At 40.2% G+C, this 18,529-nt stretch overlaps 1 protein-coding gene and 1 pseudogene across 1 annotated transcript in view; both read right to left on the minus strand.

The window, feature by feature from the left end:
- Positions 1-18,529, minus strand: part of LOC135710936 (roundabout homolog 1-like) — a 376,781-nt gene that overhangs the window by 90,896 nt on the left and 267,356 nt on the right. The window lies entirely within an intron of this gene.
- Positions 12,955-13,936, minus strand: LOC135710914 (uncharacterized; annotated as a pseudogene).

Below are 18,529 nucleotides of genomic sequence, written 5' to 3' on the forward strand. Positions count from 1 at the left end.
CCGGGTAGTCGCTGGTGTGAGGCAAGAATGTATACTATGACCGCTACTGTTTCTCATCGTAATCGACGAGATCATGGTAGGTGCAATTGACCGTGTACCGAACCGTGGGCTGCTTTGGAAGCCTATCACCATGGAGTATCTCAACGACTTCGATTTGGTTGATGATGTTGCTCTACTAGCACAATGGCGCTTTGATATATAGAATAAGCTCAATGACCTAGGTGAACGCTCCTCTGCGGCGGGTCTCACCATCAACGTCAACAAGACCAAATCGTTGGATATCAACACGGGCAACCTTTCCAACTTTACGGTAGCGGGGCAAGCAGTGGAGACGGTCGAAAGTTTCCAATATCTTGGCAGCCAAATACCGTCGGACGGCGGGACCAAGAGCGACATAGGTGCACGAATCAAGAAGGCTAGGACTGCCTTTGCGAGTTTACGAAACGTATGGAGATCCAACCAGATAAGTCAATGCACCAAAATCCGAATTTTCAACTCGAACGTGAAATCTGTGTTGTTATACGCCAGCGAGACGTGGTGTGTATCAGCGGAGAACACTCAAAAGCTACAGGTCTCCATCAACCGATGCCTGCGGTATATAATTCGTGCCTGGTGGCCTCACAACTGGATCTCGAATGCCGAGCTCCATCGTCGATGTCATCAGAAGCCGATAGCAACAGAAATTCGAGAGCGAAAGTGGAGGTGGGTCGGCCACACACTTCGACGGGACGGAAACGAAATCTGCAAGCAAGCGCTGGATTGGAATCCGGCAGGACATCGCAGCAGAGGCAGACCCAGGGGCTCATGGCGGCAGAGCCTCAATAAGGAAATTAAGCAAGTCATGGCAAAAGCGAGCAGCCGCCCAGGTTGTTAGTCTTTCACGTTGACCCTTTGCACCGCTGGTGGTGCACAGGACCCTTAAGTAAGTAATTGTGGTGAGATTGAGTTATTATTTTTGGTTAACACCCGAACGCAACCGAAACTTTCAAAACGGCTGGCAGCAGTCGTTTCGTTTCGTGTCAGTCGTTTCGTGTCTGCCATCGGTGAAGAGAAAAAATAGACATTAGTATACCTTCTCTTTCTAAGACAACGAGATGCAGCGAAATCAACTAAAACTATAAACGTTGTGAATAGTTTCGCAAGATCAAAGGAGCTTGTAAAATCAACATCAAGCATGATATTTTGCTCCAATACCACGCGTGCCATTACTGCTCTTCAGAATGATACCTAGAAAAACTGAAGTCTTGAAATTATATGTTGAAATCTTTTGGAAATGTCCAATCACCTGGAGGTGTTTGGAATAATGTTTGAGCAACCTGCTATTTGAGAGAATATCTGAAAGATGCGATTTGAAGTGTTGGGCACATGAAGATCTTCAAATTCATACATGAACAAGCTGAAGTCTTGTACAAATATCTTGAGAACTTTTTGGAAATCTCTGATCACTTAGGGCCTGTTCATAAACTACGTAGACAGTTTTTTGGGATTCTTAACCCCCCCCCCCTTCCCCTGCGTAGACAATTGTCCATACAAATGTTTTTTTAAATTTGTATGGGCCGTGGATAATTGTCAACCCCCCCCCCCCTCTAAACTTTCTACGTGGTTTATGAACAGGCCCTTACAGGTTTCAGAAATAAGTTTCAAACAACCTTTTATTTGAGAGAATATCTGGAAGATATGTTTTGAATTGATTGAACTTTAATATCACAAATCGATTAGACTTCTGGCAAAAAGTTAGTATTATTTTACTTTTGGACAAGTGATCCAAATAGAGGCGCCGGTGGTGTAGTGGTAAGCGTGATTGCCTCTCACCCCAGCAGGCCTGGGTTCAATCCCAGTCGGCGCTTCCGGGATGTTCTGAGGCATAACATCTCTGATCACGCCTTCCTTCGGAAGGGAAGTAAAGCCGTTGGTCCTCAGTTCATGAGTTGATGGGTCGATAGGTAGGGTCCATGTGTGGGAGCTGCCTCCCTGGCGTCAGTAGCATTGGTGCTCAGCACGGAAAACAAGATCGACGGAAAATAAATCAAGAAAAAAAAAGTGGTCTAAATATTAGCTTGATCTGAAGTAAAATTATAATAATTTTTTGTCTAGAAGTCAAATCGATTTACAGCTCAACAAAATTGTTCCGCGTAGTATACTCAATCTATGTCCGAGGTTTGGTCAAAATTAAGCTATTTTTTAAATTATAGCACACCATTTCCTGGCCACGCAAAACAAGCATGTCAGGATACAGCAGTGGTTGAGGGTTCGGTTAATCAATGCATCTGGATTAACATCGAGCTAACGACAGTTCTTGACGTCTCTAAAATCGATACCTAACTAAACGAATTGATTGTTTTGTATGCATGATTCTCTTCGCTATAAGTGTTTTTCAGATTTATGGCGAACAAACTATGCCCATACCTCAGTGTCTATTAGAGGGAACTAAATTGTGGTCACATGCCTTCATTACAATTTGGGACTGTCGTGTATAAGGGCACATGCATGTAAGGTGGTCGTGGGCGCAATCATGAAAGCTTATAATAGCTTATAATAGGTTAGATTTTTGACGTAGGACTACGTCTTTGATTTCTATATGGGGGTACACTTTGTGAAAGCCGAAAATGGAACATGTAACAAATTAAGAAAGATTTTGAACGTTAATAACTCAGCTGCCCCTGGTCTAATTTCAATAATTTTATCACCAATCGATCAGAAATATGGCTACGCATCGATAACAATGCTTCCGAATGTTGATTTTCAATAAGAAACTATTGAAAAACTAGTAAATGTCCAGCATTGTTCAAAAGCGTCGAATTGTCCAGCATTGTTCAAAAGCGTCGAATTAACTAACAAATCCACCAATTACCTACTTGCATATGCTGCTTCCCCAGCACAGTCATCATAAAGTAATAAGTAGACGAAACAAGTCGAAGTGGCATTCGCCTCCGATCCTCCGGCGCGTGCGAATAGGGAGGATGGGATTGCGTAATATTTTGCACACTCATCGCCATACTCACAACCACACGCTCCCAACGACCACACCACTGTGTGGTGGTGTTCGGTCGTCGAAATTAGTAGCAGCAGTAGCAGTGCTTTCGGCGTGTGACGTTGAAAATTGTTCTCTTGTAACAACGAAAGGCTGCCTGCAAGCAACCATCAAAGGAGGAAGAAGCTGCACCGCTATGCTATGGATCGGAATCAGTAGCTCTTCGTGAGTCGCTGCGGGTCGGTCATCTATGCCAAGCGTGGCACCCTCGCTCCAAACGACATACAGCTCGACAGCCTCATCCGTGTTGAACACCCAGCTCAGAATTACTCAACCATCACTACAAAACGGTCCTTTTCAGGGCCACCAAAAATTTGTTAAAGAGTATTATTTGGACATTGGCCAAGGTCATCAGTTCCCGCAAGCAGCTAGCTATCAAGGCTCAACCTGTCTATAGAAGGTGTGGAATTGTAGGCTTGAATATATTGGTGCAATAAGTTTTTCCTCGGATTTCATTCCGCACGATTCGTTTCTTTCGTTTAATCAATCACCCTTGTAAATAGTGACGTCGTTTACAAAATGGTGCTTTTCAGGACAACCATAAATGTTAAGAGTATTATTTGGAAATTTGTCAAGGTCATCAGCTCCCGCAAGCAGCTAGCTATCAAGGCTCAACCTGGTCTCTATAGAAGGTGTGGAATTGTAGCCCCGAATGTATTGGTGAGATTAATCATCGTCGACCATTTTCCAGAACACGCTGGCGCTGGTAGCAAGTGTTAAAAATCCATATAGAATTTGAGAGAAGTGGGAATAATTCGCTTTGGGTGTTCAGGGTGCGTGACGAATTTTTGCAGTAAATGACATATATGAGAAAAATTACACCAGTTAGCTATTCTAGCAATGAATGTTATGTGATTTATTTTCTTTCGCAAAATATGGAAGTTGTAACTAATTTTATTCAAAAAAATCGCCTTCCCTTTCGACGACTGTAGCTAGACGCTTCCGGAAACTGCCATATGCACGTTTGACAATGTTTTAATCCATAGATGTCATCACTACCTTGATTTTAGCTTTTAGGGACTTAAGTGTGGTGTTAGGGGTTCTATTGGTATTCCGTTCGACGATGCCCCGTACAAAATAATCCAACGGATTGATATCGGGACTGCTTGGGAGTTAAATTTCTTTCTCCCAAAATTCCGAAATATTTTCCGCAAGCCATTTCTGTGTTTTATTAGCAGTATGAGCAGGTTCTCCGTTTTATCACTTTCCCAGGCCTTTTTTATATTATACACTGTTCTTTCAGACACATTTATCCACCGAATTATTTCTATTACGCTTACTCCGGCGCACAACAAAGCGACAGCGGCTGACCGATTGCTCTTTTGTTTCGACATCTTTACGTTTACTCAACACTGTTTGTTTACATCTTACACCTAACAGTATGAGCAATTCAGTGCTGCCAAATATATCTAAATCATGATCCGCAAGCATGAGAAATTACTATTTGAAATTTACTGCAAAAATTCGTCACGCACCCTGTATATTCAGTCCCCAGAAAGCCAATAAAATCAAATTTGTGAGAAAATTAGCTCTCACGAGTTCAATCTCTCGAAGCCCCTCCTTTTTTACATATTCTGCACAAACGATACTTTCCGCCCGCCCCATTCATATAATTCGGAAGGAAATCCTGTGAGGAGTGAACTGAATACACTTTAATACCAAAATGCACAAAACTTAAAAATTCATAAATAACAAAACAAATCAAAATACACCCTTTAAAGTCGGGTAGATGAATCGAAAATACTCAAGTTGACAGTCCCTTGGATTCTTTTCATCAACTTTCTCTTTGAAATAAATACTACAAATTTGATACGCTTACAAATAAAAAACGGAAAGTTCACATTTGTTCCGTCCACTAGCGGTCCTACGTCAGGCTTCCGTTCGTGACCCTAGGCACAGACCCTTCTACTTTTTTTTTGCGCGGTAAAAAACGATAGAACTGTTTCAAACACATCGTCGGTAAATGAGCAAGGCGGCGATCATCTCTTTTTGACAGTGGTGGCGGGGGGAATACCCCTCACCATCCCTCTCCAACGGGAGAGTTTGGTAAAGGGAGATGATCAACCTGATTTATACCTTCCTAAAGTTGTCCTTGCTCGCTTTCTACACTCTATATGCAATTTTCATACTGCTGTACTCTAACGGAACTATCAATTCTATACTTTCAACTCCTGGAATGGAACTAGCATCTTCAGCTATAGATTTCTTTATTAAAGAGACATTCAGCCATGGACTGGTTCATGTTTAACTCAGCGAGTAATTAACTCTCAAATTACGATGACATCACTGATTACAAAGTCTGCATACTTTTTAAGCAAATCTGTATTAGAATCTTATATTTCCAGGTTGGGTGTAGAAGTATTGTCCTATTTATAGAACTCTGGCAGTGTGAAGCATCTGTCCTACACCCAACATGGAAATTAAAGGTGATATGAGTAGCTCATCTTTTTTCGAAACTGAGTTAAATTTGTATGGGAAAAAGAGAGTGAGAGCCATCTTGACTCATCCTCTGCGTTACTTTCGAAGGGTGTATATAAATATTAGGCGTATGTGAATTAATTATTACCTGATGTGCGTTGAAATATATCTTGTATTTGTACGGATAGTATGAATTAAACCAAGTACCGTATGCGTGATAATGTTTGCACCATTGTGCTGTGCATAGCATAGCATAGCATAGCATAGCATAGCATATGCGATTGTACAAATCGTGGGTGGCTGTTTAATGGTCAACTAATACGTTTTGCAGAAAATATCGTGTGTTGACGCAGAAAATATCACTTGGGATTTGTGATTTTCCCCACACAAACATAAAATCTACAAAACAAGCATCGCATTATACACCTGGCCACATCCTTACAATCGCAGGGGACGGGAGGGAAAGTTAATTCAACATCTACTTAAGAAGGTGCAGGGAACCCATACTACCTTCATAGGAGTCACAGGACGGAAAGAGTTGTGTTAGTGGGAGGGTGAATGATTTGGAAGCTCTATTTGTCAATATAGAGCATTTTATAAATCAGTGACACAAATGGAATCTAAATAGATAAAATGAAAAGATCTCACCCGATTGGCCTAGTGACTTTGCAGCGTCATGTTTTCGAAAATGCTTTATTTAATGTTGCTTGAACCACCGCAATCACTGATAACGCTCTTCTAGCTCGCATCCACAAAAGAACACACTCCACGCATAATCAAGGTCATGTGTTTTCGGACTTTCTTCTTTAACACTACATAAAGACGTTGCTCATCGCAGCAACAGAAAAATAGATTAGCGCGCTAGAGGTCATACCGGGCAACCGGTAACATTAAAAAAATCGATAGCCCACATTTATTTTATTATCAAGTACTTAACTCGAAACAAACCGGATGGAAAATAAATAATCTCTAACAGCCACACAATAATAAGGTATGATTAACTTTTCTTCCATATAATTTTCATTTTTGCTTGGCTGGCACTTTTATCACCAAATCTGGTAATCTAACATAACATGATAGAACGTGTGTGCGGTATCTAATCTTGTTCGATCACACCTCACTTGCTTGAACAAAAGCCTGGCTCATCGCACCAACCGAACAATAGATCAGGCGTGATTGAGGTCATATGCCGGATAACAAAAAACAATGTGAGAGCACACAAAACACCATTGCATCATTAATTCCAGAACAAAACGTTTGCAAAAACTAATTCAATCAGATTAAATTATCGCGCACGGGACTAATCTGCCGACACCAGAAAAATAACACGCCACGGAGGAACGGGACAACCTCTCTCAACCGAAGCACAAAGCAGACCTGTAGTGTAGTTTTCTTGGCATTCACATAAACCTATGTTGCAAGTAATAATGTTTGCACCATTGTGCAATGCCAAAATTTAAAAAAATTCTCAAACATTTCGTTTCTGAGTTTTTTTTTTTATTATTCAAAGGGGGATGTTTCTCAAAGTCTTAAACTATGTTAATCATCTATCGAGTTTCCACTTGCTGCAGTTATGGCCTCCACACGCTTGCGGAATGTACGGCAGCTTCTAATAATGTAGTCTGGATCCATTTCTCTCCAGGTACGGGTTAATGTTTGTCTGAGGCTTGCTGTACTCGGGTGGCGTTTAGAACAGGCCTTGGCCGTCATGACGCACCATATTGAGTAATCCAGCGGATTAACATCGGGGCTGTATGGCGGCCACATATCCTTCGCCCAGAACGGAAGATGTTCCTGCAACCACTTCTGAGTGCGGTTCGAGGTGTGGCACGGAGCCCCATCTTGTTGAAATACAACATTTGGCTTCGGACCGTACTGTTCTTTGATCCACGGAAGAACATACTTACTTGAAATCCAGATGTAGACTTCCGCGTTGACTTTGTCGCCTTCTGGAATGAACACCGGGTCCATTTTTTTGCCATCGGAAGCCACCAATCCAAACACCATAACGCAGGATGCTTGGTAAGATACACGTTATTGTGCTCGTCGGCCACGTCTTTTACCGGAAGAGAACTAATATACCGGTCGGTTCTGGAATTTGATACGGGATCGACGGTAAACATACTCTCGTCGGTGAACAGGATTACCGGATTTTTTCGCTTAAGGAAGTTCAAAATTTTCTTGCATCGTTCGACGTGTACCTCCCGGATGCGGTTGGTAATCATGTGAGTTTTTTTTCCGTGCCCTCGACTTCGCCCCGCAATCTTCCTTTACGATCTTCCGTGCCGTAAAGTCACTGATCCCGTGTTCCATTGCCATTTTTTCTTATTGAACGCACTGGATTCACTCGAATCTTCCTTTTGATAGCAGCGATAACCCTCGGAACCCGAGCTGACCTCGGATGACCTGTGGCCACCTTCGCGGATAGTTGTCCTTTGTATGCACAGGTGAAACGGGAACCTTATTTGTACGATGGTGCAAACATTATCACGCATACGGTAAGTGCATGTGAAATCAAAAAAAAAAAAATACATTTGATCTAGTAACTAGTAAATTTGGCCTAGTAACCCATCATTAAAACAAATTCCCCCATCTCTATTTAAACTAGCTTTGCTTTTTTTATTTCTCCGAAGATCTGTAAATGTATGTGGGATGAACCTATTTGAAACTGAACAGCCGAAAAATATTATCACTTCCGGGCTTGTATTGTCAATCCATGGCCTAGCCTTCCGCTCGAGGCTTTCATCATCGAAAGTCTTAAAACACACTTCGAAGCACTTCATCCGCCACTTATGCCATTATCCCGCTTCAACTTCACACAGTTCAATTTGTTTTTCCACTCCCTCGATTTGCATCCACAACGGGAATATGCATCATCAATTGAATTCGAATGAAAACCCTTTTTGGCATGTCTCTCCCACTTATTTTTTTATCCTCCAATCACAAAATCCACTGACTAGTGAGACATACTAGCGGCAGTCTTGGTGTCTGTATTAAAATACACTAAAGGCACTCGCGATTGAGTACCCTTCATTCGATCGTATCCCACCCGAGAACTAGATATGGGAGAAGGAAAAACCACTTCTGTTTCAACACAAAGGAACCCCGAATCAGGGAAAATATCTACGTACATACAGCTTGAAACTAAAACGTCTTTTTCCTCACAGCATCGGCAGGAGCGGCACCGGAATATGCTGATGTTGGCCTTTTTTCCGGCTCCTCTTTTTTTCAGATTCCGAAACGATTCCAATGTGCCTGGTGCTAATGGGATCCCAAAAGCGCAGCGCTGGCAACGATGCTGCGGATTTATACCACCGACGACCGACGACCGACCAGCGATCCAACCACCCACCGACGCCGAACGGACGAGCAAGCGGACGGTTTGTTGCACATGTGTGTGAAATGGAGTACGAGTTTGCGAATTTATTTCCACTACAAATTGGGACCGATTGCGCCAGAGTTGGTGGCCTGGCGTCGTCGTTCTTGTCCTTGCCATCGCCATCACTATCGCAGCCGTCGGAGGGGCGGTGAAAGGGATATAAAAATTTAAATAAAGGTAAACATTGCCGGTCCCAAATTGAAGCACATTTCGCTTATCTTGGCGAAAGCTGCTCGCTCCGATTTTGCTGCGGAGCCTACGGTGGCACTGAGGGCTGCTGAGAGAATGTTGGGCACATGGAAACGAAAATTTATTTCTCAAAAACGGGAAGCTTGGCAAGAGAAAACACAAACCGGTGGCGGCGGCGCTTCCCGGCAAGAACTGGGGTTTGTGTGCGATTGCCGATTTTGTTCGATGTTTTATGTGTAAATGATTTTGGAACGCTTTCTCCGATTCAGGATGCCCTTTTGCATTTCCGGTAAACGGAACAAATTTCCAATATATATGCATATTTCGATCGGGTGCAGCATTGCCATGGTTCAATATAGCAGCCAGCAGCAGCAAAGTGCAGAACTCGTGAAATCGAATAAAACATTTCAAGGTCGTCAAGTGTTTGGAAAATAAACATTCCTCTCTGTGGAAACATTTGTTTTAACCGGTTGTTGGAAAGTGAGGAATGTTGATTTAAACTTGCTGTTGGAAGATTTCGGAAAAAAAATACGAGCTACAATGTGGGAATGCGGATGTTGGGTAACGGAACTCGTCTGGAGAAAGGGATTAATTTATGAAATTTTATAAATTTATTACATTCAAAGTGTTTTTTATGTTACTTCATACGCAAAGTTTGCGATTTTCAGAATTGGTTGGAAATGCTATCTAACATGAAGCTTTAGTGTGATAATTTTTAGGCTAGAGAATGGTCTTAGAAGAGGGTAGGTAGATAGTTCTGTTAGGGTACGGCAGTATGAAAATTGAACACAAGATGAAAGTGAGCGAATGGCCTTCCTCTGTGAGATGACCAAGTTGGGCATGACGAGAGGAGCAACACAATAGTTGGGTGAAGAAGAATTGCATTATAACACACCATCGACTGGAAATGCTTTCGGCAACGTGGGGCTTTAGGTAGTGATAAAACGTCGCTAGAACTATTCCACAGCTGTAGACAGTATATGAGCAATGGCGGGCGCACACTTTTTTGCCTGTAGCTTTGAAGACATACTTCAAATCTCCACGTACATCGTACGGGCAAGGCAAAGAAGTGTGCGTTTGACTTTGTACTGTCGCATTAATGGCCCTTCGCTCATTTTCAACTTCTATTCAATTTTCATACTGCCGTACTCTAAGCTGAGTGTAGACAGGGCAAGTCAACTGGCTTTTGAACGCGAATTGAACGTGTAAACCATGCTATTTAAGTGACATGATCAGCTCACTTGAATTGAAAAAAGTTGAACCAGGCTCAGCTACCCTCTTCTAAGACCATTCTATAGCCAATAAATTTTCAAACTAAGGCTTCATGTTAGATAGCATTTCCAACCAACTCTGATAAAGTTATTAGTTCTTTATCAAAATTTAGCAGACACCAGTTCGAGACTGGTTTGTTTGAAAGTTGGTTATGATAGACGGTGAGATTGACTTTTCAATCTGATCGAAAATTAATACTACTCGAAGTCCATAATTAACATAACTACAAGTACAATTGAAACACTGACGGTCGTACCCATTGCGATATTGAGCAAAAGTCCGATATTTTTTCTCCAAATCTTGTGGAAAAATCAACGACCGATCACTTGCGACTAGTGTTTTCATTTCCCGGCCATTTTTGGTTTCCTGGGAAACTGGAAGCAGCTGATGACTCTTCCCAGGAACTCCCGGGAAGCGGGAAATATGTTTGCTCAAAGTGCAGAAAGTTAATAAGTTATATTTATGTTATTTCATAACTTCTATTTAGGATTTATAATATTGGAGATAATAGAGAACCACTTAATTTAAACCTTTTTCTGAAATTTTCCCGAGCTACTAACGGTTTTTTTTCGGGCTTATTCTGGTCCTTACGACTAATGGCCATTGAGTGTTTATTTTTATTTATTTTTATTTTTTTAATATTTGTTACAAACGTGAAATTTACTAATCTAGATACATTATTAATTATCAAGAAAATAACAGAGTAGGATAAATTGAAAATCAGACAAACCATGTATCCTCTTAAAGTAAATTAGGTAAAAGGATAGCGTTGCAAAGTAATTATAGTTAACGATTACAAGACGTCGAGTTTGTTTATTTAGGTCTATGTCTGGTTTTTGGACGCTTAGGTCAGTATAGCATAGCATAGAGTTGTAACATATGTATGCGCTGCAAGATATATAAGCGGATGCCAGAAGGGCATTTAGGACCACGTTTACCTTTATATGTTTTAACCTGAAATTGAATGCGTTGCGAGGTAGAAGTTTGTTACCTAAATTAGTAGAGAGTGATGGTGATTTGTTTATGTATTTATTTGTATGCTACATCAACAGGCTTGATATAGCCCCAATGATGATCTTAAATTTGTTGAGTACAATAATGAGAAACAGTATCATACAAATGTAATACAAACACATCTTTAACATTAAAATTTGAACACAATAATTAACTTAGAATTCAATCACCACTATAAAAAAAATATTCTGCTCGATATTGCCGCTTGCATGAATTTTTCTATTATTGAGAAAATCGTTCAATGGAAGCTACTTCTCCGCATACACTTACACATGCACAGCCAGTGTGACAACAAGTAGTGTCATAATTATGTTGACATCTGCTGCTCATCGATGGTGTTTCGGTTGTTATTTGAAACCTGTGAAACAAGTTGTTCAAAGGTAATATTTATTTCATATAAATATATGCATAAAATGATAAAACAAAATTGATTTAATGTATAATAAGGAATGGCAGATATTTTTCACGAGGTTACCAAGTGCCGTGCATCAAAGAACACTGTTTATTATGTGTTATACGGCTATTTCTTCCTGGGGATTTCGAAGACCAAGTTGGCCACCATGTACCGGAAACACAAAACAACGATCACTAATTGGATAACTAACTATCAACAAAATGGTTCATTCTCACGCAAGGAATATTCAAGGATTGCAAAAAAATTTGGTGCAGATAAACGAATGTGGTTAGTGCAGCTGTTCAAGCGGAATCCGACGCTCTACCTAGACGAGGCCAAGGAATGTATCGAGAAGACTTTCTTAATGCAGATTTCAACTTCTTCTATCTGCCGTATCCTAAATCATGAAGGACTCACATGGAAAGCTATCGAAAGAAGAGTAATTCAAATCCGAACAGACGATATTATCCGGTTCTGTGAAGAGCTACATGGTATCAAATGAGATTATCACAACCTGATATTCCTAGACGAAGTGAGTTTCGATAACCGTGGAATGTTTCGAGCTCGTGGCTATGGTTTACGAGGAGAACGACTGATCTGCCTAGGCGAGTTCATCCGTAAGCCCAGAGTATCCCCTTTTATGCTTAATTGATCAGGATGACATGAAATAATTTTTCTGCACCGTCGGAACGTTCAACCGAAGCAAGTCTTTTGAATGCTGCAGGAAATTCATCAAAAAATTCAGACGTAGAAATGTACCCTGGACGGTCGTCCATCTGGTTACTCGATGGGGCATGCATTCATTGCGACCCTATGATTATATACTATCTGAGATCGTTGGTAATTATTCCTATTTTCCTACCTACATATTGTCCATTCTATAATCCCATTGAGATTGTGTTTGGGCTGGTTAAGCAGCATATGAAATGGCATTACGTGGAATGTTCACATCGTGACATGAAGATAGTTGTATCAGAAATTATGGAACATTTTTCTAGGTATCCATTGCAGAGCTTGTTCAAGATATGTGGCTACATTCAAGGTGGACGTTTTGACCCGACAGTTGAACTCGAAAATGACTTAAAAACAAGAAGACAATTCTGAGAAGCAACGGGAATTGGCATTAAAATTTGATATTTTAAAATGTTATCTATGTAGAAGTAAACCAAATGTATGGTTTTTATTATTCTTTTAATAAAACCAGCTCATCATACAATACAAAGCGATTTCAAACTAACAATCGTCCACGTCATCTTGCTAACGAATTTGTGCTGCAAGTTGTTCAGAGAAATCAGTCTCTTCAACTCGAACAGTTTCCTCTGCAGCAGAAACAAAAGATTCTCCCATAGCATCTCGCCTTTCCAATGCTTGAATACCTCGAATCAGGTGCTCCATTTTGATTGTAAATGCTTGAAAAATGTCTTCCAATCCACCAAACATATTACGAAGAAAAACGACTTCATCAAGGTAGCCTGCATTTACACTATGAGCCATCGCAAAACTTCGTTTAATTGATCGAATTTTTGGTTGCTCCTTAGTAGAAAACAATTTCACAAGATGTGCCGGAAGTGCCTCACAAATCAATACGTCTCTTCGGGATGGATCCACAGAAAAGATGGAATTTGCCCACATCATCCAAGCAATATCTTGTGCTGTCCAGTTGCTGCTATGTATGTCACGCAGTTTTTTTTTGTGAGATCATCAATCGTACGATTTGATGCAGCATTAGCTATGTCTCTCGATTCTGGCTCCAAAAGCACATCTTTCACACTTTTGAACACACTTCGGTTGTTAACCGAAAGCAAGTAAAGATGCAGATGCAATGTTGCAATAGATTTTCAGTGACTTTCTCGATCGGATAATAGCTGTGATTTGCCTTATCATTGAAAAGAGCAAATCGTCCAAAATCGATTTCTTGTGGTTCATTTTCGCTCCATACTGGAACAGCAACACCACTATCATTGCACATTAAAATTACTTCACGTTTCAAAAAATGTTGCGACAACAGCCAGCACTGGTGGATGAATTCACTCAGTGTATTTCCAGCAACTCGCCATTTACCAGCCTCCCTTCCTGATGAATGGCCCTTGAAATCACGAAGAGCAACCAGCAACCAACATCCGAACAGTCCATCCGGAAGTTTTTCCTTTGAGAAGGCACCTCCTGCCGTTGTAGAATCGCCATGATCAATGCAACATCCATACGTCTCTTCATCATCCAAATTCAAATCGTAATTCATTGGTATTGCACCAACTGCCGTCGTAGAATCACCATGGTCAATGTTGGTCCACCTTTTCATCATCAAAATCCACATCGTTGTTATTTAGCAAAACACTTCCAAGAGGGTCTTCATCCGTCGTCATGCCGTTTAGCTCGTTCGTTCCTCCTGGAGCCGCTACCTCAAGATACTCTTCATAGAGGAACGAAGTATCGATTCCTTCATTCTCCCGCCGATGTTTTTTCACTGGTTCGGACTTCATTTATGAATTGATTCCTATAAATTATGCACAATCAATACGAACATACAATAAATGGTTGTATTCAATAAATAATCTCCTTACTTTCGAACTAAATTGAAACTTGATTTCAATTTCTGCGGATTGATTTGATCCGACCGAAAATCTCAACAACAAAACGCGTATCAAAACAAAACATTGCTCCACTGCAGCAGCTGTCAAATGCATTTTGGGCTATATGAACGGTTTGCATGTGTGAGTGAAATACAGATGTGCAAAAATATTCTCTGTGAATAAATTCTCTGCACAGTTGTCTAAAGAGGTGCAAAATATGATAGGATAGGATACCACGAACGGCACGTCGGTTGAAAAATTCACGATTTTTAATTTAATGAGGCCATGTAGAAGTGCTCAAAGCTGCGTGCTTCCACTTTTTATCAAGAACAACCCAAGTAACCAACAAGCCTGCTAATTCGCCTTTTTGCAATATAAGGCTACTATGCGGCTAATATAAAGCATAGCATGTTAGTCGTGTATCAGCCTCATATTGCAAAAAGGTGAATTAGCATATCTTTACAAACCTTCCATCTAGGCACGAGTTTGGTCACCCTAACACTATCCGTTTCTTTTATACCATACGGTTGAGACACCAGCAGGTGAATGTCTTGCTCTTTTACTCGGTTAACGATATTTGAGAGCACCAATGAAAACGAATTATCCCTACTAATAGTGACGTGATCATCCGTTCTTCTCGGGCTGACGCCGCAACCATGGCTGGACATGTTCGTTGAATCTGAAGGCTTGGACGACGACACTGACGTTGAATGTTGCCCCAAAAATGATTTTTCTGTGGCCAACATCTGATTACCTCCAGACAACATTTCGATCATTTCAGCAACATGAGCCTTCTATTCCGTCACCTCCTTGATAATCTTCAGTGGTTGCTGTTGTTGCATACATTCATTTGTATCTCGATAGCGGAGCGATCCAAATTTTAATAAACAATGATCGCAAAGCCAAATAACGTTTCTGCAAAGAGCGCGTACTGTATCTGTTGTGAAACCTACGCAGTGTGCGTGAAAAGCTTCACTGCATCTTTCTTGACAGGCAGTGAATATAGGTATCGTTTTTTGCGTCGATGGGATGAGAGCACTTTTTGCACGGCATGTTTTGTTTCAATGGCATGGAATCCTCAGTTCGACAGCGATGGTATTGCAATCTTCCGATTTTTGATGGTTGATTAGTATTAATTTCTCGGCGGCGATGTATGATGATATCAGCAAATCCAACGGCTTGAACATGCGAAAGAAGCACTAACAGAATTACGTAATTATATGTCTTTAATTTTCCTCGGTCTTCAACAACGGTTTTCAACGGTATAGCAAGAGTAATAAAGTAATACAGCCAGCAACTTAAGCAACCACAGGAGTTCAGGAAGGAATCTTGTTTATTTTAATATTGTCCTATTTTCACCTGCACGTTAGATTAAGGAATTTTTCAACTCAAGTACCATTTTAGGTTAGAATTTCGCTATATAAGGGGAATTAATTGTAGAATAAAATTAATTCATAATTGATACTCAATGCGGCTGTATCGTTGTTTTCATCCAAAAACTCCTTGGTAATATTATAGTTCAAGAAAACTGTAGATTCCCAAAGTAGAAAAGGTTCTCACAATAGTTGGCTCTTGGGCATAACATTTCAAAGGTATTTTTGAGCAAAAACTTTATTATCAATTGATTAAGACTATCCCACTTAATAAGTTTAGGTTGTCACTCTGGGTAGAGAAACTAGCTTTGAGTCCTGCGGGAATTTCAATAAAATTAAAAATAGCATGGTTTCCCACTTTCAGTTGGTTGAAGACTTCTTCACCCGACAAATAAAATGTTTGTGTTCCTCCGCACGTGTAAATCGATCGCGTCGCTGACAATATTTCCGAATTCTCCAATAAGCCTCTTCCAATTTTCCTAGAGGTTTATTTCTTCGGAAGCTTCTTTCAGAAGTCCTTCTCGCTTCCGCGGTAGCTACTTTTGAATTCCACTGGGAGGTTTGGCAGGCGTCTTAAAATGTCAGTGGAAGTCTCAATTTAATCGATTTGAACGATCGCATAAGCTTTTTCCGACATCTCCGGAAGTTTCTGCCGACTTCCTTGATGCACTCAAGATCGTAAGATTTTGATCGATGGCTTGAATAACTGTTTTATTAATTTAAAGCATACTCTAAAATTATCAATCAAACTTTCGAAAACGTATAAAATTTCAAATGACCTAAAAAGATCGGAAATCGGTCGTAAAATGACCTTGTATGACATTTGTGCCATAAATTAACATGTTTTTGAAAGGGTGACCCCAAACTTATGATCCGATGCGTAATTCTTTTTGGCTTTGCATGAAAACGTCTTCTGATTTCCTCGGAAGTTTTTGCTGAACTCTCCAAGATATTTCTTCTGGCTTCCCTTAGTAATTTTCTCTGACTTCGCCTAGAGCATCCCATATCCTTAAGAGAAAGTTTACCGCTTCGAAAATAAAAAAAAAAATGAATTTTGAGCTCTGTTCAGGAAAAAGTTCCGAGGAAATCAGAAGATGTTTATTTTTCCCCACCAATAATGTTTGATATTTTTCATGCAGAGGTCGAATAAATAATTTTGGCCAATTTTGAAATGTCCGCTGTGTCCATTTCATAAAAGCAAGCTTCTCACCCCAATGAGTCTGGGTTCAATCCCAGCCGAGGTCGGTGGGATTTTTCTGAGGCATAAAAATCTCTGGTCACGTCTTACTTTGGAAGGGAAGTAAAGCTGTTGGCCCACGTGTATTGAATTGAATGTGTGCGATATCCTACGCAGGTGTGAAAGCTGCCTTCCAGCACAGTTGATTGCTGGCAATCGATGTCTGTCGGTGATTGGCACTAGATTGCGGACAGAGACCGGCGTTAAATAAAGAAAAAAAGCAAGCAATTTTCAGAAGCTTTCAAATGAACATAAGTAGTAATTTTTTTTTTCAAATGTTATTCTTTGATTTATGAACTTTTTAACATTTGTTTTATTGTTTTGACAATAATTTGTGATTTATTTTGTCAGTGTGTATTTTTTTCTGAAAAGGTTTCTAAAGCTATGTTTCAGACATCATTTTGATTGGATGAGCCGTTTTCTGCTATGATTTATTGGAAAATAGCGAATACGCCATTTTGCAAAATTATTCGAGGGTCAAAATAGCCGAATTTCGGCACATTTCATGAAATACTGAGAGGGAAACATAAAATCAATTATATGTTGTGCTCAGTAAGCAAAAACGGTCGCCACTAGACCACTGATCCCGATAAATCACAACAAATCATTACAAATGGCGAAATTTGAAAATCCCCGGTGTTTAGAAATCACCGGGAAAAGCTCGCGAATAAAGATTGGACTAGATATTCAAGATAAGAAAGCTTTTAAGAGAATTTTGATGAAAATTCGATAGGAAGTTTGAGACGATTTCAGAATGAATTCAATTCACTGGGGAGTTTAGGGAAGAGCTCCACAATAGTTTTAACTAGAACCCTAAGACAATTATGTGGATTCAGAGTAGATTGGTAAGATGTCAATTAAAAAGGATTTCTGGATCCGTGAAGCGTTGAGCGAGCATTTCCAATGGAGTTCTCAGAGAATAAATCTCATAGTTGAGCAGGTTTGCGGCGACCTTCTACCAAAGATAATAATGCAATTTAGCAACTCAAAGGTTAAAGTTAGTTAAAGGGAGAGCATAGATAAGACCCTGTTTACCTACCTGATTGGAAATCTAACTGCAGCGCAGGGTTGCTTCCACTCACTTGCTATAAAACACTGGTTATCAAAATTATGAGATCATTAGATGATATAATTATATGTTGTACTTGTAACTAACAAGAAAAGGGTGTAAAGGATGTGTTTGACTCATAAAACCTGTCAATTTCGCTTTCAGAGCGTCACAATCGACGATCTTATGATTCGCGAGCGTTCACTCTGAGTGAGCGTTCACGAATCGTTAAATCGCTGATTGTGATGCACTGAAAGCAATATTGACAGGTTTAATGTGGCAAACACATACTTCACGACTTCTTCTTGTAACTTACAAGTACTAATTATCATTATAACATCTAATGTTTTCATAATCCAGAAACATAATTTTTTATAGCAAGTGAGTGGAAGTAACCCTGCTGCAGCGATATCAAATATCCCTCGCTCTTTAGAACCAAACGAGAACACCTACGAGAATTTTGGTAGCAAATCGATCACTGTTAATTGTACATAGTAGTATACTGATGTTGTCTTTAATTTATTTTGTTTTGAATGATGTTTTGATTACATGATGAATAACTTCAATTGATTTACTGTATGGTTGATTTATTAGCCGAAACGTT

This window comes from Ochlerotatus camptorhynchus, unplaced genomic scaffold (genome assembly GCF_037179485.1).
Source record: "Ochlerotatus camptorhynchus isolate MF236.1 unplaced genomic scaffold, CSIRO-AGI_Acam_v1.1 ptg000406l, whole genome shotgun sequence".
Taxonomy (NCBI): Eukaryota; Metazoa; Arthropoda; class Insecta; order Diptera; family Culicidae; genus Ochlerotatus; species Ochlerotatus camptorhynchus.